Source organism: Lathyrus oleraceus, chromosome 2 (genome assembly GCF_024323335.1).
Source record: "Lathyrus oleraceus cultivar Zhongwan6 chromosome 2, CAAS_Psat_ZW6_1.0, whole genome shotgun sequence".
Lineage (NCBI taxonomy): Eukaryota > Viridiplantae > Streptophyta > Magnoliopsida > Fabales > Fabaceae > Lathyrus > Lathyrus oleraceus.
This window is the reverse complement of record NC_066580.1, coordinates 79,940,446-79,961,721: the sequence shown is the minus strand read 5'-3', so window position 1 is coordinate 79,961,721 and position 21,276 is coordinate 79,940,446. Positions and strand designations below refer to the sequence as shown.

At 39.1% G+C, this 21,276-nt stretch overlaps 2 pseudogenes; both read right to left on the bottom strand.

The window, feature by feature from the left end:
- Positions 1-7,857: 7,857 nt before the first annotated feature.
- On the bottom strand, positions 7,858-7,957 carry LOC127124299 (uncharacterized; annotated as a pseudogene).
- Positions 7,958-20,872: 12,915 nt separating this feature from the next.
- On the bottom strand, positions 20,873-20,972 carry LOC127123991 (uncharacterized; annotated as a pseudogene).
- Between the last annotated feature and the right edge of the window lie 304 nt (positions 20,973-21,276).

Here is a 21,276-nt window from a genome sequence, read left to right as displayed (position 1 = left end):
TTTATTTAACTCTAGACTAAAGTTATTCCCGGGAAAACTACGATCCAGATGGTCAGGTCCTTTTCATATCACTAACATTTTTCCCAGTGGAGCGATAGAAATTAAAGGCAAATCCACTGAACCGTTCACCGTAAACGGGCAACGTCTAAAACACTATCACTATGCGGAAACCAATGGAGATTCGCAAATCCTACATATAGACGAAATGCCCCCAGGATTAATAGATTATATTTAACTGTTTCCTTGTCGAGCTTGCGACATCTAAACAAAGCGCTTAGTGGGAGACAACCCACAAATTATTATATTATTTCCTTATATTATTATTATTATCTTCCTATTTCTTCCTTAATTATTCTTTTAATTTCTGTTTAGTATTCATTCCTAATTCATTTTAATTTAATAATAACTTTTTTTCTTCTTTCGGCATTTGGCCAAATCCTGACTAAAACTCATGTTTTCTTTTCTCTAGCTAACACTAACCAGATGGGACATATTGATCGTATGGGTATCAAATTCAGAGGGATGGCTCAGAAACAAAAGTTTGAAGAACTAGCCACTAGAGAGATGCTACCTAGTTTATATGCTGATGATTGGGCTATGACTGCCCTTGGACTGAGACAAAGTGTCCTGTATTTGCTGAATCAGATAGGATGGGAGACATCCCCTATCCTAAGACATTTCACCACCTACCGGAGACTCACACTAGAATTCCTTAGCTCATTAATCTATCTACCCAGCCATGGAAAAGGAATTAGCAGAGGTTTTATCCAGTTCAGAATGTTCAACATGGAGTACCAATTTAATATTAGAGACTTTACCAACCTTTGGGTTTTCCTACCTCCTTTGACACATTCACAGTAAGCCAGGAAGAACTTTTTGAATATAGAGAACTTGAACACTTTTGGGGTAAATTGACTGGAAATGACGAGCCCGAGGAACATGAGTTTCTCTCTGGAAACATACACAACCCGGCCTTCCGCTATTTCCATAAGATCCTGACCCACACTTTATTTGGGAAGAAGCCAAACAGTACTTCAGTTTCACGTGATGAACTCTTCATCATATTTTGTGCTTCCCAGAACCGTCCAGTAAACGGTGCCACTTTTATGTTAGCTAATTTAGACCACCTGATCCAAGATGAGCGAGCACCCATTAGAATAGGCGGTTTGATAACTATGATAGGTAATGCTATTGGATTACGTCAGCCTATGCTTGACCTAAGCCCTTTTTGTGGCATTACTACTATGAGTATACCCTTCCTCTTCAACACTATGTTCATAGCAAACCTAGGGTCTTACGAGTTTGAGCTTATTATTGATAACCAAGTTCTTTGCCTATTCACCATGCCCGATCCTAGGACTAGTGTTCATAACCACAGTAACTGGCTCTACAATCTGAACGAAACCCCTCTCCTGCTAGATCCACTGAATCCATCCAGGACTATGAGATTTGTGATGACTATGAGACTTATGATGACCAGATCCCTTATACTGAATCTGACCCCCAGACACCATCTTGCTATTATGATATCGACCCTCCTCCTCAGCCTGTTCAGACCGAAGAATCAACAGTATCCGACTTCCGGCATCATATGCCCGGAACTGATTACAACACCGCCATTGAAGCTTTGATGTCAGAACAAGACGCCCTCAGAGAAGAATTTACTGACATGAGACACGAAGTTCTAGGGTACATGAGCAGTATGACAGATCAGTTTCACGAGTTGCTACATCGTGTTAACTCTTTTGTTCCTCCGGCCAGAGATCGTGCAGATGGATAGTATTTATTTGTTTTTCTTAGTTATTTAGTTTTAAGCTAGATTATTCATTAATGTTATTTGAATTCATGTTCGCATTTGTTTCCTTTTCGCATTTCTTTTGTTCTTCTTTCCAATATTACATTATGATCATTTTATTGAAGCTATTTATTTAATTTTACTATGCAATAGCTATTATGTTCTCTACTGTTACTACCTATGACTTATTATTATACAAAGTAGAATAAGCATGCAGCAGAAATTAAATTGCAGAATAAATCAATCAGTAGCAAACAACAAAAAATAAATAATAATATATAATAACTTACCTGAAGGACGCTAGCTGAACATTAGCCAAACAGACAGTGTGACGAGCGTCACACATTCTGTCACGGGCGTCACGCTAACTGCCTGTTACGACCGTCACACCCCTGTGACGAGCGTAACGCCCTTCAGACTAGGTGAACGTTAAGGAGCCGTTGGAGACGAACGTTACACCCCTTCAACTTTTTACCTTCCCCATTTATTCACATTTACCCACATTCATTCACTTTTCAACCACTTCCTTTCCAACTTCCAAATTCTTTCCTATAAATACCCACCAAACCTTCCTTCATTCACCACAAACCATTCTCTCCTATCAAATACATTTCTTTTCTTTCCAAATCACTCCTTCAAAAATTCATTCATCACAATGGCAGGAAATCAGAATTTCGGAAATATCATCTTCCGATCCGAAGATGAAAATTATCAAAGGGAGCAATTCGAGCGTTTCCAACAGCGAGGCGTCGTTTCCACCAGGTATCCCGATTTAACTTGTTTACAACAATTAGGATTACTCCAAGGTATCGAATGGATGCTCCGCCTAGCCGACTTAACCTTCCTTTGCACTCATAATCAACCCACCTACCCATCCCTAACCTTAGAATTCTTAAGTTCATACGACTACACCACTCCCACCGGTGAAGACGAATTTTTAACCGGTGCCGCAATGTTCCGTATGTTTAACACCGAGTACACCTTAACCCAAAACCAATTGAGTACCATGCTACAATTTCCCATAGAAGGTCAGGTACATCCCAGAATCCCTCCAAACTCAAACTGGAACACAGTTGACGTTTTCGGCCTTTTCAAGAAAATTTCTGGTATAGATGCCTACAACTAGGAAGAGCTCCTTCTTTCCCATATACATAACCCAACTATCCGGTACTTTATCCGCATCCTGCAAAACACAGTTTTTGGAAGACCAAACAACAGCAAGGTCAACTCAAAGGAGCTATTCTTCCTCCAATGCGTCTTCGAACCGGATACTAAGGTAAACGCCGCCTCCTTTCTATTTCATCATATCCGCACCTTATGTGCTAGAGGCCGGCAACCTTTTATAATTGGTGGATTAATTACCACCATAGCACTTGGCCTAAACCTAGGGGATAAACTCCAAACTTTAGAATCTCTACCTCCCCTATCTATGGATATCAGCTACTGTCGATCCAGCCGCCTGATTAAGAACAGAGTAGGCGGAGGATATTATCTTATGGTGAACAACCAGGCAGTCCCAAGCGTTGTTCTACCAAATATCGCGCTAACTGATGTCACAAACCCCGACCGCCACCTCTATGATTTAAACGCCCCCGAAGCCACCGAGCCTTCACAAACAAACCCGCCCACAGACGAGTTTGACGATATGGAGCAAGGTGATCATCCTCCTACACAACATTCAGTCCCGCTCAATCCTTCCGGTAATGCAACTGGCCCATCCTCCCAACGTCGCCGACGAAGAAGGCCTGCAACCAACGACGACATCATGGATGCTATTGATGGTATGCAGGCACAGAATGTCGAGATGATGCAAATGATGCGTCAAATGCAACAACAACAGGATGCTAGGAATGCCATAATCGACCAGCGGTTTACTGAGTTGTTCAGCAGGTTCGACAATTTAGACTTACGTCAGCGATCACCAGGTCCAAGAACCAGAGGCGGAAGGCAACCTTAGTTGTCGTTTCTTTCTTTTTTTTCCTTTCCCTATTGTATTTCCTTTCCCTTCAAACATTGGGGACAATGTTTATTTTAAGTATGGGGGGGAAACCTGTTCTTTCTATTTCTTTTCTTTTACAAGTATGTACTTTTCCTTTCATTGTTATTTCCCTTTCTTGTTATTTCCCTTTCTCATCATATATATAAAAAAATAAAAAATAAAAAAAAAAATAAAAAAAAAAAATTTAGATTTATTTTAAGTTAAGTCCCGAGTGTGAACAATTTCTATTATCTATTCCCTCAAACTTTCATGAGCCACAACAACAAAAATTTCAACACCCAATAAGTATAAAGGTTGCTCATTCTATCAAACTTGAGACGAATTAAGACGAAAACTATTACCGCCAAACACTCTGAGAACCTTAACATGTTAGATCAGGATAAGTACCTATTATACCCATCCCGTGAACTTTTAGTTTTATAGTAACCCCGAGTAGTTTATACGAGAAGTCAGCACCATCTTAATAGCAAACTACGTGGAGAACCGATGAATATAAGTGAATGATTCCCAAAGTAACATAAAAATATATATATCAGGAAATGCACTAATTAAGTTAGGTGATCCTTACCAGATCATTTAATCTAAAGGTCGCAGATCATGCAAAAGTATAATACGAGAGATCCATTATGAGTTGGTTCAGTAGGTATCTGGTACTGAACTTGGTAGGGCGGACTACGGTCCGATCCCCCGCAATTTGCAATGGACTGAATAACGAAGTTATCCGACTTATGTACCAGAACTTCTAGCTAAAAGGGGATCAGAATCACTAACCGGTTACTCCACTATGTGCGCGACAAGATAAAGGGCTTAATGTGATTTCGCTAGAATGAAAACGGGTGAAATAAGAGTAAAGGAACTAGGATAGCTATAATAGCATTACTCGAACTGATTTGCATAAGGTGGGGTTATCTGAGATTGTGACGGTGTCGTTAATGTCGAGATTTAACTCAAGCCACTTTTAAACAAGGATTGCATGCGACCTAATACGAATTGATGTGTGTTGTGAAATTTCATCTGGCTAAAATTTTCAAAACAAGTTCTATACTGAATTTTGCTTGAGGACAAGCAAAGATCTAAGTATGGGGGAGTTTGATAACATGAAATTATATCACATTTTAGGACTTAATTCAATTAGATTATATTATCATTTACTTTAATTTATCTCATTTTATCAGATATTATGCGGTATTTCCTTTCTATTTATGTCAGGTATCCATTTTGAAGCAAAAGTGAAAAAGGGAAGAAAAGGAGGTGTAAAAAGGAATAAAAAGGAAACAAATAACAAAGACCAAGCCCAGCCCAAAGAAAGCGCACGATGTGCCTGTGACGGGCGTCACAAAGGTTGTGACGAGCGTCACACTAAGCACACTCCTGTGACGAGCGTCACACATGGTGTGACGGACGTCACACCATTCCCCTATATTTTTGGCACTAGGAACGCAACTGACCACGTTGAAAGCTATTTCCACGCTTGACCCTCGGAACGAAAAGACCGTGTATACGGAAACCCTTGGAAAGCAGTTACACAAGTAGCAGTATAAATAGCAGCTAATTGGGAAAGCTCTCGGTTCGGAGATTTTTCCACGCCTTTTGCCGTTTTCGCATTTTTTCTTCTTCCAGCAGTTTAGGCTTATATTTTTATAGTATTTGATAACACGAAATTATATCACATTTTAAGACTTAACTTAATTAGATTATATTATCATTTACTTTAATTTATCCCATTTTATCAGATATTATGCAGTATTTCTTTTCTATTTACATCAGGTACCCATTTTGAAGCAAAAGTGAAAAAGGGAAGAAAAGGAGGTGTAAAAAGCAATAAAAAGGAAACAAATAACCAAGACCAAGCCCAGCCCAAAGAAAGCGCACGTTGCCCCTGTGACGGGTGTCACAAGGAGTGTGACGAGCGTCACACTAAAAGCACTCCTGTGACGAGCGTCACACATGGTGTGACGAACGTCACACCAGTCCTCTATATTTTTGGCGCAAGGAACTCAACTGACCACGTTGAAGCCTACTTCCACGCACGCTTAACCCTCGGAACGAGACCACGCACACGGAAACCCTTGAAAAGTAGTTACACCAGCAGCTGTATAAATAGCAGCTAATTGGGAACTTTCAGACACACAGTTTTTGCACGCTCAGTTTTGCGGAAGCTCTGCCAAATTTATTTTTCACGCCTTTGCTTATTTTTCTTCCTTTCCAGCATTGTTCATTTTATTTATTTCTTTTGCAAGTTTTACTTTCTCTTTTCCCTGGCAATTTATCTTCCCGTTTTTAGCTTTTAGATATTTTTCGCGTAGTAGTTTCTACACCGGAAACTACTGTGCAACTTTATACCGGATTTAACCTTACGTTATATTCCAGTTTTATTTCCTTGATTTAATTTACTGTTTAATTGAAGAATCCAAGAACAAATCCTACCGGCTTGTGGTGGAGTGTTCAAGACCATTGTATTACGCATTCAGGTTCTTTAATCGTTATTTAATTTTTAATGTTTTATTCTATTGTTTATTCATATTGCTTGCCTGGAATGAGTCTGTTTATGCATGATATAAATTCTTATTTATTTAGCATGTCTGGCTAATTTGCCTAGGTATCGGTATGTAAAGTAAGCAGAAAAAGGGGTCGAGACTGAGTCGGTCTATCTAAACTTAAAATTAGAATCAATCTTTTTACGGTCTCAGCTTACAGGTTTAATAACAAGATTTTTTACAAAAAGTGAAGAACATAAAGAAGTTAAAACCAATAGAGCGAGAGTTTGAGGTTTTGACTGGACAGTGTGAGTTAGGCATTAATTCTAGATCAGGGCGAGAGCAAGTTTTAGAGTCAATTAAATTCTGACCTTTTCCAAAAAGTATTTTTAAAGATCGAATGTGAGGACGAGAGTTAAGCATTTGGATTTAATCATATAACCTAAGTCAACAGAGCGAGAGTTTGAGATAAGGGTGTTTAAAACGGTCAGTGTTTTCTTAAAAAGAGTTTCTGCAACTTTATTGCTTTCAAAATATGGTTTTTGACTTAATTATAAGTGACAGCAACATTAATATAAAATCATGGTTTATTCAACAGAGCGAGAGTTTGAGATAAAACCTTTAACCAATAAAGTTAACTGAAACGATTTATTTTAAAAACCTAGAAACCGACAAAGACTTGATTCCCTAGTTTTGACGAACTACATACCGATATCCGTTTTATTGATATTTAATCTAGACATTAGTTTAGCTCTTAGTTTTTCCCCAAACAATCAAACATCTTCACCTTAGATTTACGTAGTAACTTTAGATAACGGTATATCGATTCATAAGTCCCTGTGGGATCGATATCTTTTAAAACTACGCGATAGAACTGTGCACTTGCAGTTTGTATCCCATTCTCGACTCACACAGTCGAGCGATCAAGTTTTTGGCGCCGTTGCCGGGGACTTTTATTCAATCGATATCGTAACTCTTCCGTTACGCTGTAGAGACTAAGGTTTCTTTTTCTTCTATTTTCTTTCTTTCGTTGATTTGTATGCCACGCACTCGCTCTCAAGGCGAACCGCTCTATTTACGAATCAACGATATCGAACTATATCTCCGAGTCTTACGACGAATTCGGGAATATCGTGCTGAAAACAATCTCCCTCCTATAAACCTTCCTGATATCAAAAACATTTTTCCTTCTTTAACCGAGATGGCAGAACCAGCTCGTGCTCTTAGAGATTACGCCGCTCCATCGCAAGATGAACCGCATTCAAGTATTGCTCCGCCCGCAATCGAAGCAAACAACTTTGAACTTAAACCTTCGTTGTTGCAGGCTGTGCAACAGAACCAATTCTCTGGAAATCTTACCGAAGATCCAAACCTTCATTTATCCGTATTTGTTCAATACGCTGATACTGTTAAAGCTAATGGTGTCACTTCAGAGGCAATTCGACTTCGTCTTTTTCCTTTCTCATTAAGAGATAGCGCTAGAAGATGGCTTCAATCTCTCCCTTCCAACTCAGTCACCACATGGAACGAGTTGAAGAAAGTTTTTCTTGCCCGATATTTTCCACCAAGCAAAACAGCTATGTTAAGAGCCCAGATAAACGGATTTAAACAGAAAGACAACGAGTCTCTTTTCGAAGCATGGGAAAGATACAAAGACATGATGAGACTTTGCCCACACCATGGTTTGGAAGACTGGTTAGTAATTCACACATTTTATAATGGTCTCTTATACAATACAAGGTTAACAATAGACGCCGCTGCAGGTGGTGCACTAATGAACAAACCTTATGCTGATGCTTACCAGCTTATCGAGAGCATGGCCCAAAACCACTATCAGTGGGGAACCGAACGAACAACAGTGGAAAAACCTCAACCGAAAACTGGCATGTACGAGATAAGTAACCTTGATCACGTTAATGCAAAAGTGGATGCTTTGGTCCAGAAGATTGAAAGTTTAAACGTATCACCTCCAACCGCCGTGGTTGCTATAACTCAGAATTGCGAGGTCTGTGGAATCCAAGGCCACACTCCTGCGGAATGTCAACTCTTGACTGGAATCCAAACAGAGCAAGTAAACTATGCTCAAGGAAGCCCCTATTCGAATACCTATAACCCAAATTGGAAGAACCATCCAAACTTTTCATATAAGAGTAATAATGCTTTATACGCACCTGGACAGTCTCCGAATCAAACCCCATCTGTACCTCCGGGATATCAGAAACCGAATCCTAACAATAATACCCCTAGAAAATCCAACTTGGAAATCATGATGGAAAACTTTATAGCTTCCCAACAACAAACCAATAAAGATTTCTTAAACCAGAACATACACACTGGCGAACAACTTAAACAACTAGCAAGCAAAGTAGATGCCTTGGCTACCCATAACAAAATGTTAGAAACACAAATATCTCAAGTAGCTCAACAACAAGCACCTACTGCTGCACCAACTGGTACATTCCCTGGACAGCCCCAACCTAATCCGAGAAGCCAAGCTCATGCAATTATATTAAGAAGTGGAACGGAAGTGGAAGGACCGTCTGATCCAAGGATAGAAAACCAAAACCCTAAGAAATCTACTGAGGAAAGTGAACCTAAGGAAAAGGAAGAGAGTAATAAGGATACCCTAGAAAAGAAGGAACCTTATGTACCTCCACCACCTTACAAACCACCTATACCTTACCCTCAAAGGCTTGTTAAAACCAAAGATGTAGGCCAATTTAGAAAATTTGTTGATCTCCTTAAACAATTAAACGTTACAATTCCGTTTACCGATGTTATTACGCAGATGCCCTCATATGCTAAATTCTTAAAAGAAATTCTTTCTAATAAGAGGAAACTTGAGGATAGCGAAACCGTTACACTCCCTGCCGAATGTAGCGCTATAATCCAAAACATGCCCCCTAAACTCAAGGATCCGGGTAGCTTCTCTATACCCTGTCACATAGGAAAATTTGTCATCGACAAAGCCTTATGCGATTTAGGAGCCGGAATTAGCGTTATGCCTTTATCCATATGTAAGAGACTGGAAATGGGAGAATTAAGACCGACCAAAATGTCTGTGCAATTAGCAGATCGTTCCATCAAATATCCTGTAGGAATCCTTGAAAACGTTCCCGTACGCATAGGTCAGTTTTACATTCCCACTGACTTCACAATTATGGACATTAGAGAAGATGATACGACACCTATTATACTAGGAAGACCATTCTTAGCAACTGCCGGTGCAATCATAGACGTAAAACGAGGATGACTCACCTTCGAAGTAGGTGAAAAAAAATTGAATTCATTCTTTCCCAATTCTTGAAAGCACCTGCAATAGAAGATACATGTTACTTCATGGATATCATCGATGAATGCATAAAAGAAGCAGAGTCAGGAGAAGACAAATCTAAACAATGCTTAGCAATAACACCGGACCCTACGCAGTGTCTTAACAAACCAACCCCTGATTTGAAAACACTTCCCAAAAATCTGAGATATGAATTCCTAGACTTAGAACTTGAACGACCTGTGATAGTCAATGCAGATCTAGGAAGACTCGAAACAGAAAAACTCCTACATATCTTAAGAAAATATCCAACCGCACTAGGATACCACATAACCGATCTTAAAGGAATAAGCCCTTCTATTTGTATGCACCGCATCATGTTAGAAGAAGACGGTAAAACCTCTAGGGAACACCAGAGAAGACTAAATCCGATCCTAAGTGAGGTAGTAAAGAAAGAAATAACCAAGTTATTGGAAGCAGGTATTATATATCCTATATCTGATAGCAAATGGGTCAGTCCTGTACACGTTGTACCAAAGAAAGGAGGCATAACCGTTATTGAAAACGAAAAAGGAGAAACTATAACTAAACGAATCGAATCGGGATGGAGAATGTGCATTGATTATAGAAAACTAAACAAAGCAACCCGAAAAGATCATTTCCCTTTACCATTCATTGACCAAATGTTAGAACGATTAGCTAAACATTCACATTTCTGTTATTTAGACGGTTATTCAGGCTTCTTTCAAATACCAATTCACCCTGATGACCAAGAAAAGACAACATTCACATGCCCTTTTGGTACCTTCGCTTATAGACGAATGCCGTTTGGTCTGTGTAATGCCCCTGCAACTTTTCAAAGATGCATGATGGCAATTTTCGCCGACTTTCTCGAAAACATCATGGAAGTATTTATGGATGACTTTTCTGTATACGGACAAAGTTTCGAAGAATGCCTTGAAAACCTGGAAAGAGTTCTTGAGCGATGTGTAAAAGTAAACTTAGTACTTAATTGGGAAAAGTGCCACTTTATGGTACAAGAAGGAATTGTTTTGGGACACATCATCTCGAACAGAGGAATTGAAGTAGACAAAGCCAAAATAGAGGTAATCGAAAATCTTCAACCCCCAAGAACCGTGAGAGAAGTACGAAGCTTTTTAGGACACGCCGGTTTTTACCGACGATTCATCAAAGACTTCTCTAAGATAACTAAACCCTTAACCGGACTATTAATGAAAGATGCTGAATTCATATTCGACGATAACTGTTTAAAAGCATTTCAAACTCTTAAACAAGCATTGATCTCCGCACCCATTATGCAGACACCAGACTGGAATGAACCATTCGAAATAATGTGCGATGCCAGTGATTATGCTGTAGGTGCTGTTTTAGGACAAAGAAAGGATAAAAAGCTTCATGTTATATATTACGCTAGCAGAACCCTGGATGAAGCACAGATGAATTATGCCACAACCGAAAAAGAACTCCTAGCAGTGGTATTTGCGCTAGATAAATTTCGTTCTTACTTGGTAGGAGCCAAAATAATAGTTTACACTGATCACGCTGCTATCAGGTACCTTCTAACAAAAAAGGATGCTAAACCTAGACTCCTAAGATGGATCTTGTTACTACAAGAATTCGACTTAGAAATCAAGGACAAGAAAGGAACTGAAAACGTAGTAGCAGACCACCTCTCTAGACTTGAGAACCTTGAACCAGAAAGAACATCCATTAATGATGATTTCTCGTATGACAAACTCATAGCTACTTTGGAAGAGAACAACTCCGACATGCAAGTAGAAACCACCTTAGCTATATCTGTCATACCATGGTACGCTGATCTAGTCAATTATTTAGCTGCCGGAATAGTTCCACCTACTTTATCTTACCAGCAGAAGAAACGATTCTTCCACGACATAAAACACTATTACTGGGATGATCCCTTACTTTTCAAAAGAGGCCCCGATGGTATTTTCCGTCGATGTGTACCCGAAGAAGAGGTAGAAAATATAATCCAACACTGTCACTCCGCGCCTTATGGTGGACACACAAGTACATCCAAGACCTGCTCTAAAATCCTACAAGCTGGCTTTTATTGGCCAACTATATGGAAGGACGTACATGCGGCTATTAAGGAGTGTGACAGATGTCAACGCACGGGAAACATATCTAGACGTGACGAGATGCCACAAAAAGGTATTTTGGAAGTAGAGATTTTTGACGTGTGGGGGATAGACTTCATGGGACCCTTTCCACCCTCTTTCGGTAACAAATACATACTCGTGGCGGTTGACTACGTATCAAAATGGATCGAAGCTATAGCTTCTCCAACAAATGACACCCGAGTAGTAACTAGACTCTTTAAAAATATAATATTTCCGAGATTTGGCATCCCAAGAATAGTAGTCAGTGATGGTGGATCGCACTTTATATCCAAGGTACTCGAAAAACTACTACTTAAATATGGAGTGAGACATAGGATAGCAACACCTTACCACCCTCAAACCAGTGGACAAGTGGAAGTATCTAACAGAGAAATCAAGCAAATACTAGAGAAAACGGTCGCCACTTCAAGGAAAGATTGGTCATTGAAACTACCAGAAGCTTTATGGGCATACCGAACTGCTTATAAAACCCCCATAGGGACGACCCCATTTAAGCTCATTTATGGAAAATCCTGTCACCTCCCGGTAGAATTAGAACATAAAGCCTATTGGGCTATTAGAAATTTAAATCTGAATTACAAAGCCGCCGGTGAAAAGAGAATCCTTGACATAAACGAATTAGAGGAACTCAGAAGAGACGCCTATGAAAATGCCAAAATCTATAAAGAAAGAACAAAACAATGGCATGACAAGCGTATATCAAGGAAAATCTTCAAGCAAGGCGACGCAGTACTTTTATTTAACTCCAGACTAAAATTATTCCCGGGAAAACTACGATCCAGATGGTCAGGACCTTTCCATATCACTAAAATCTTTCCCAGTGGAGCGGTAGAAATAAAAGGACAATCTACAGAACCGTTCACCGTAAACGGGCAGCGTCTGAAACATTATCACTATGCGGAAACCAACGAAGATTCGCAAATTCTACACTTAGACGAAACGCCCCCAGGACTCATAGACTATATTTAACAGTTTCTTTGTCGAGCTTGCGACGTTTAAACAAAGCGCTTAGTGGGAGACAACCCACAAATTAATTTGCTATTTTATTATTCTATTATTATTATCATTTCTCTATTTTTCTCTTAATTATTCTTTTAATTTCTATTTAGTATTCATTATTGATTTATTCAAAAAGAAAAAAATATATCCATATAATTATAATAATTCTTTCCTTCTTTCGGCATTTGGCCAAATCCTGACTTAAACTCATGTTTTCTTTTCTCTAGTTAACACTAACCAGATGGGACATTTTGACCGTATGGGCATCAAGTTCAGAGGTATGGCTCAGAAACGAAGGTTTGAAGAACTAGCCGCTAGAGAGATGCTACCTAGTTTATATGCTGATGATTGGGCTATGACTGCCCTTGGACTGAGACAGAGTGTCCTGTTTTTGCTGAATCAGATAGGATGGGAGACCTCCCCTATCCTGAGACATTTCACCACCTACCGGAGACTCACACTAGAATTCCTTAGTTCATTAATCTATCTACCTAGCCATGGAAAAGGAATTACCAGAGGTTTTATCCAATTCAGAATGTTCAACATGGAGTACCAATTTAATATTAGAGACTTCACCAACCTTTTGGGTTTTCCTACCTCCTTTGATACATTCACTATAAGCCAGGAAGAACTTTTTGAATATAGAGAGCTGGAACACTTTTGGGGTAAGCTGACTGGAAATGATGAGCCCGAAGAACATGAGTTTCTCTCTGGAAACATACATAACCCGGCTTTTCGCTATTTCCATAAGATCCTGACCCACACTTTATTTGGGAAGAAGCCAAATAGTACTTCAGTTTCACGTGATGAACTCTTCATCATATTTTGTGCTTCCCAGAACCGTCCAGTAAACGGTGCTACTTTTATGTTAGCTAATTTGGACCACCTTATCCAGGATGAGCGAGCACCCATTAGAATAGGTGGCCTGATAACTATGATAGGTAATGCTATTGGATTACGTCAGCCTATGCTTGACCTGAACCCTTTTTGTGGCATTACTACTCTGAGTATACCTTTCCTCTTCAACACTATGTTTATAGCAAACATAGGGTCTGATGAGTTCGAGCTTATTATTGATAACCAGGTTCTCTGCCTATTCACCATGCCCGATCCTAGAACTAGTGTTCATAACCAAAGGAACTGGCTCTATAACCTGAATGAAACCCCAACTCCTGCTGGATCCACTGAATCCATCCAGGATTATGAGATTTGTGATGACTATGAGCACTATGTTGACCATATCTCTCTTGCTGAATCTGACCCTCAGACTCCATCCGGCTACTATGATATTGATCCTCCTCCTCAGCCTGTCCTGACCGAAGAATCAGCCATGCCTGATCTCCGACATCATATGCCAGGAACAGATATTAAAACCGTCATTGAAGCTTTGATGTCAGAACAAAACGCCCTCAGGGAAGATTTCCACAGCTTGAGACTTGCAGTCCTAGAACACATGAGCAGCACGGCAAGTCAGTTACGTATGTTACGGCATCATGTTAACTCTTTTGCTCCTCCGGCCAGAGATCCGAAGATAGATGGAATTTAGTTATTTTTCTTTCTAAGTTATTTAGTTTTAGGCTAGATTTTTTCATTAATGTTGTTTGAATTCATGTTTATTTCTATTTCATTTCATTATTTTCCCTTCCTGTAATACATTATGATCCTTTTTATTGAAGCTGTTTAGTTAATTTTATTATGCAATGCCTGTTACGCTCTAGTGTTGTTACCCATTATTATTATACAAAGCAAGTAAGCATGCGCAATGCATTAAAATTGCATACTAAAAAATGATCATAAGCAAAATGAAACATTAAAATACCTACCAAAGTGATTCTGTGAAGCGCTACTAAGCCTTGCCAAAAAGGATGTGTGACGAGCGTCACACACTCCATGACGAACGGCACGCTTAGTGCCTGTTACGAGCGTCACAGCCCTGTGACGAGCGTAACACCCTTCAGACAAGTGAACGTTAAGGAGCCGTTGGAGACGAACGTTACACCCCTTACCTTTTTACATTCCCCATTCATTTTTCATTTACCACACTTAATTACTTTTCAACCACTTTTTCTTTCAATCTTCCAATCCTTCTCCTATAAATACCTACCAAAACTTCCTTCATTCACCACAAAACAATTCTCTCATATCACATACATTTCTTTTTCTTTCCAAATCATCCCTTCAAAAATTCATCACAATGGCGGGAAATCAAAATTTCGGAAATATCATCTTCCGATCCGGAGATGACAACTATCAGCAAGAGCAATTCGAGCGCTTCCAACAGCGAGGCGTCGCTTCCACCAGGTACCCCGATTTACCTTGCTTGCAACAATTAGGCTTACTCCAAGGTATCGAGTGGATGCTCCGTAAAGCCGATTTAACCTTCCTTTGCACTCATAACCAACCCACCTACCCTTCCCTAACCTTAGAATTCCTAAGTTCTTACGACTACACCACTCCCGCCGGTGAAGGTGAATTTCTAACCGGTACGGCAACCTTCCGTATGTTTAACACCGAGTACTCTCTAACCCAACGCGAATTGAGTGCCATGCTACAATTTCCCACAGAAGGTCTGCTTCATGCCAGAATCCCTCCAACCTTAAACTGGAACACAGTTCTAGTTTTCGATCTTTTTAAGAAAATTTCCGGTATAAATACCTACAACTGGGAAGAACTCCTTCTCTCCCACATCCATAACCCCACCATCCGTTATTTTCTCCGTATCCTGCAAAACACACTTTTTGGAAGACCAAACAACAGTAAGGTCAACTCAAAGGAGTTATTTTTCCTCCAGTGCGTTTTCGAACCGGATACTAAGGTAAACGCCGCCTCTTTTCTCTTTCATCATATCCGCACCTTATGTGCTAGAGGCCGGCAACCCTTTATCATTGGTGGATTAATAACCTCCATAGCACTTGGCCTGAACCTAGGGGATAAACTCCAAACTTTAGAATCCTTACCTCCCCTGTCTATGGATATCAGCTATTGCCGCTCCAGCCGCCTGATTAAAAACAGAGTAGGCGGAGGCTATTATCTTATGGTGAACAACCAAGCAGTCCCAAGTGTTGTGCTACCCAATACCACCCTAACCGATGTCACAAACCCGGACCGCCACCTCTACGATCTTAGCGCTCCTGAAACCACCGAGCCTTCACAAACAAACCAGCAAACAGATGAGTTTGCAGAAATGGAACAAGGTGATCATCCGCCAACACAACAATCAGTCCCGCTAAACCCTTCCAGTAATGCAGCCGGCCCATCCTCCCAACGTCGTCGACGAAGACGACCTGCGACCAACGACGACATTATGGATGCTATCGATGGTATGCAGGCACAGAATGCAGATATGATGCAGATGATGCGTCAAATGCAACAGCAACAGGATGCTCGGAATGCCATAACCGACCAGCGGTTTACTGAGTTGTTCAACAGGTTCGACAACTTAGACATACGTCAAAGATCACCAGGTCCAAGAACCAGAGGCGGAAGGCAGCCTTAGTTGTTATTTTCTTTTTCCTTTCCATCTTGTATTTCATTTCCTTAAAACACTGAGGACAATGTTTAGTTTAAGTATGGGGGGGAAACAATATTCTTTCCATTCTCATTTCTTTTCAAGTATGTTATTTTCCCTTTCATTGTTATTTCCCTTTCTTATTATGAAAAAAAAAAAAAAAAATTTTATAATATATATTTATTTTAAGTTAAGTTCCCAAGTGTGAAAAATTTTCTATTATCTATTCCCCTCAATTTCCTGAGCCATAACAAAAATTTTAACACACCCAATAAATATAAAGGTCGCCTACTCTATAAAATTTGAGTGAAATCAAAACAAAATCATTACCATAACAACGCTCTGAGAACCTCAATATGTTAGATCAGGATAAGTACCTATTATACCGATTCCTTGAACTTTTAGTTTTATAGTAACCCCAAGTAGTTTATACAGAAGTCAGCACCATCTTAATAGCAAACTACGTGGAGAGCCGATGAATATAAGTGAATGATCCCCAAAGTAACCTAAGATACATAAATATATCAAGAAATGCACTAATTAAATTAGGTGATCCTTACCAGATCATTTAATCTAAAGGTTGCAGATCATGCAAAAGCACAATACGAAAGACCCATTACGAGTTGGTTCAGTAGGAATCTGGTACTGAACTTGGTAGGGCGGACTACGGTTCGATCCCCCGCAATTTGCAATGGACTGAATAATGAAGTTATCCGACTTATGTACCAGAACTTCTAGCTAAAAGCGGATCATAATCACTAACCGGTTACTCCACTATGTGCGCGAAAAGATAAAGGGCTTAATGTGATTTCGCTAGAATGAAAACGGGTAAAATAAGACTAAAGGAACCAGGATAGCTATCATAGGGTACTTGAAACTGATTGGCATAAGGTAGGGTTATCTAAGTTGTAACGGTAGTTGTTGATGTCAAGATTAAACTCAAGTCCTCCTAAACAAAAATCCATTGGCAACCTAGTACGAATTGATGTGTGCTTTAAAATTTCATCTGGCTAAAACTTTTACTATACTGAATTTTGCTTGAGGACAAGCAAAGATTTAAGTATGGGGGAGTTTGATAACACGAAATTATATCACATTTTAAGACTTAACTTAATTAGATTATATTATCATTTACTTTAATTTATCCCATTTTATCAGATATTATGCAGTATTTCTTTTCTATTTACATCAGGTACCCATTTTGAAGCAAAAGTGAAAAAGGGAAGAAAAGGAGGTGTAAAAAGCAATAAAAAGGAAACAAATAACCAAGACCAAGCCCAGCCCAAAGAAAGCGCACGTTGCCCCTGTGACGGGCGTCACAAGGAGTGTGACGAGCGTCACACTAAAAGCACTCCTGTGACGAGTGTCACACATGGTGTGACGAACGTCACACCAGTCCTCTATATTTTTGGCGCAAGGAACTCAACTGACCACGTTGAAGCCTACTTCCACGCACGCTTAACCCTCGGAACGAGACCACGCACACGGAAACCCTTGAAAAGTAGTTACACCAGCAGCTGTATAAATAGCAGCTAATTGGGAACTTTCAGACACACAGTTTTTGCACGCTCAGTTTTGCGGAAGCTCTGCCAAATTTATTTTTCACGCCTTTGCTTATTTTTCTTCCTTTCCAGCATTGTTCATTTTATTTATTTCTTTTGCAAGTTTTACTTTCTCTTTTCCCTGGCAATTTATCTTCCCCGTTTTTAGCTTTTAGATATTTTTCGCGTAGTAGTTTCTACACCGGAAACTACTGTGCAACTTTATACCGGATTTAACCTTACGTTATATTCCAGTTTTATTTCCTTGATTTAATTTACTGTTTAATTGAAGAATCCAAGAACAAATCCTACCGGCTTGTGGTGGAGTGTTCAAGACCATTGTATTACGCATTCAGGTTCTTTAATCGTTATTTAATTTTTAATGTTTTATTCTATTGTTTATTCATATTGCTTGCCTGGAATGAGTCTGTTTATGCATGATATAAATTCTTATTTATTTAGCATGTCTGGCTAATTTGCCTAGGTATCGGTATGTAAAGTAAGCAGAAAAAGGGGTCGAGACTGAGTCGGTCTATCTAAACTTAAAATTAGAATCAATCTTTTTACGGTCTCAGCTTACAGGTTTAATAACAAGATTTTTTACAAAAAGTGAAGAACATAAAGAAGTTAAAACCAATAGAGCGAGAGTTTGAGGTTTTGACTGGACAGTGTGAGTTAGGCATTAATTCTAGATCAGGGCGAGAGCAAGTTTTAGAGTCAATTAAATTCTGACCTTTTCCAAAAAGTATTTTAAAGATCGAATGTGAGGACGAGAGTTAAGCATTTGGATTTAATCATATAACCTAAGTCAACAGAGCGAGAGTTTGAGATAAGGGTGTTTAAAACGGTCAGTGTTTTCTTAAAAAGAGTTTCTGCAACTTTATTACTTTCAAAATATGGTTTTTGACTTAATTATAAGTGACAGCAACATTAATATAAAATCATGGTTTATTCAACAGAGCGAGAGTTTGAGATAAAACCTTTAACCAATAAAGTTAACTGAAACGATTTATTTTAAAAACCTAGAAACCGACAAAGACTTGATTCCCTAGTTTTGACGAACTACATACCGATATCCGTTTTATTGATATTTAATCTAGACATTAGTTTAGCTCTTAGTTTTTCCCCAAACAATCAAACATCTTCACCTTAGATTTACGTAGTAACTTTAGATAACGGTATATCGATTCATAAGTCCCTGTGGGATCGATATCTTTTAAAACTACGCGATAGAACTGTGCACTTGCAGTTTGTATCCCATTCTCGACTCACACAGTCGAGCGATCAGTATTACTTTGCAGAATTTTTATTGTTTTACCTTTTTGCAATTCTATTTTCTTTTCTAGCTTTCAATTAATTTTTCGCACAATAGTTTCTACACCGGAAACTATTGTGTACCTTTTACCGGACCTAACCTTACGTTAGAGTCTAGTTTTTTATTCCTTCGTTTTATTTTTCTGATTGATTGAAGAATTCGAGAGCAAATCCTACCGGCTTGTGGTAGAGTGTTCAAGACTACTGTTTAAATTATTCAGGTTCTTTAATTATTATTTAATGCTTTGTTATATTATTTATTTATATTATTTGCCTGAGATGAGTCTGTTTATGCATGATAATTATTTAAGTTCGTTTAGCATGTCTGGCTAATTCGCCTAGATATCGGTATGTAAAGTAAGCGGAATAAGGGATCAAAACTAAGTTGGTTTAATTAGATTTAAAATTAAAATCACTCTTTTTACGGTCTCAATTTACAGGTTTAATAACAAAGTTTTTGTACGAAAGTAAAAGACATAAAGAAGTTAAAATCAATAGAGCGAGAGTTTGAGGTTTTAACTGGACAGTGTAAATTGGACATTAATTCTAGATCAGGGCGAGAGCAATTTTTAGAGTTAATTAAATTCTAATCTTTTCCAAAAAGTATTTTTAAAGATTGAATGTGAGGACGAGAGTTAAGCATTTGAATTTAATTATATAACCTAAGTCAACAGAGCGAGAGTTTGAGATAAGGGTGTTTAAACGATTAGTGTTTTCTTAAAAAGAGTTTCTATGGACTGTATTGCTTTCAAAAAATGGTTTTTTGACTTAATTATAAGTGACAGCTACATTAACATAAAATCATGGTTTATTCAACAGAGCGAGAGTTTGAGATAAAACTTTTAATCAATAGAGTCGACTGAAAAGATTCATTTTAAAACCAAGAAACCGACAAAGAATTGATTCCCTAATTACGACGAACTACATACCGATATCCGCTTTATTAATATTTAATCTAGATCTTAGTTTAGTTTTTAGCTTTCCCCCAAACAATCAAACATTGTTCACCTTAGCTTTACGAAGTAACCTTAGATAACGGTATATCGATTCATAAGTCCCTGTGGGATCGATATCTTTTAAAACTACGCGATAGAACTGTGCACTTGCAGTTTGTACCCCAAATTCGACTCATAAAGTCGCGATCAAGTTTTTGGCGCCGTTGCCGGGGACTTTTATTTAGTCGATATCGTAACTCTTCCGTTACGCTGTAGAGACTAAGGTTTCTTTTTCTTCTATTCTTTCTTTCGTTGATTTGTATGCCACGCACTCGCTCACAAGGCGAACCGCTCTATTTACGAATCAACGATATCGAACTATATCTCCGAGTCCTACGACGAATTCGGGAATATCGTGCTGCAAACAATCTCCCTCCTGTAGAACTTCCTGATTTCAAAAACCTTTTTCCTTCGATACCCGAGATGGCAGAACCAGCTCGTGCTCTTAGAGATTACGCCGCTCCATCTCAAGATGAGCCGCATTCAAGTATTGCTCCGCCCGCAATCGAAGCAAACAACTTCGAACTTAAACCTTCGCTGTTGCAGGCTGTGCAACAGAACCAATTCTCTGGAAATCCTACCGAGGATCCAAATCTTCATTTATCCGTATTTGTCCAATACGCTGATACTGTTAAAGCTAATGGTGTCACTTCGGAAGCAATTCGACTTCGTCTTTTTCCTTTCTCATTAAGAGATAGCGCTCGAAGATGGCTTCAGTCTCTCCCTTCAAACTCTGTCACCACCTGGAACGAGTTGAAGAAAGTTTTTCTTGCCCGATACTTTCCGCCAAGCAAAACAGCTATGTTAAGAGCCCAGATAAACGGATTTAAACAGAAAGATAACGAGTCTCTTTTCGAAGCATGGGAAAGATACAAAGACATGATGAGACTTTGCCCACACCATGGTTTGGAAGACTGGTTAGTAATTCACACATTTTATAATGGTCTCTTGTACAACACAAGGTTAACAATAGACGCCGCTGCAGGTGGTGCACTAATGAACAAACCTTATGCTGATGCCTACCAGCTTATCGAAAGCATGGCCCAAAACCACTATCAGTGGGGAACCGAACGAACAATGGTGGAAAAGCCTCAAACGAAAACTGGCATGTACGAGATAAGTAACCTTGATCACGTTAATGCAAAAGTGGATGCTCTGGTCCAGAAGATTGAAAGTTTAAATGTATCGCCTCCAACCGCCGTGGTGGCTATA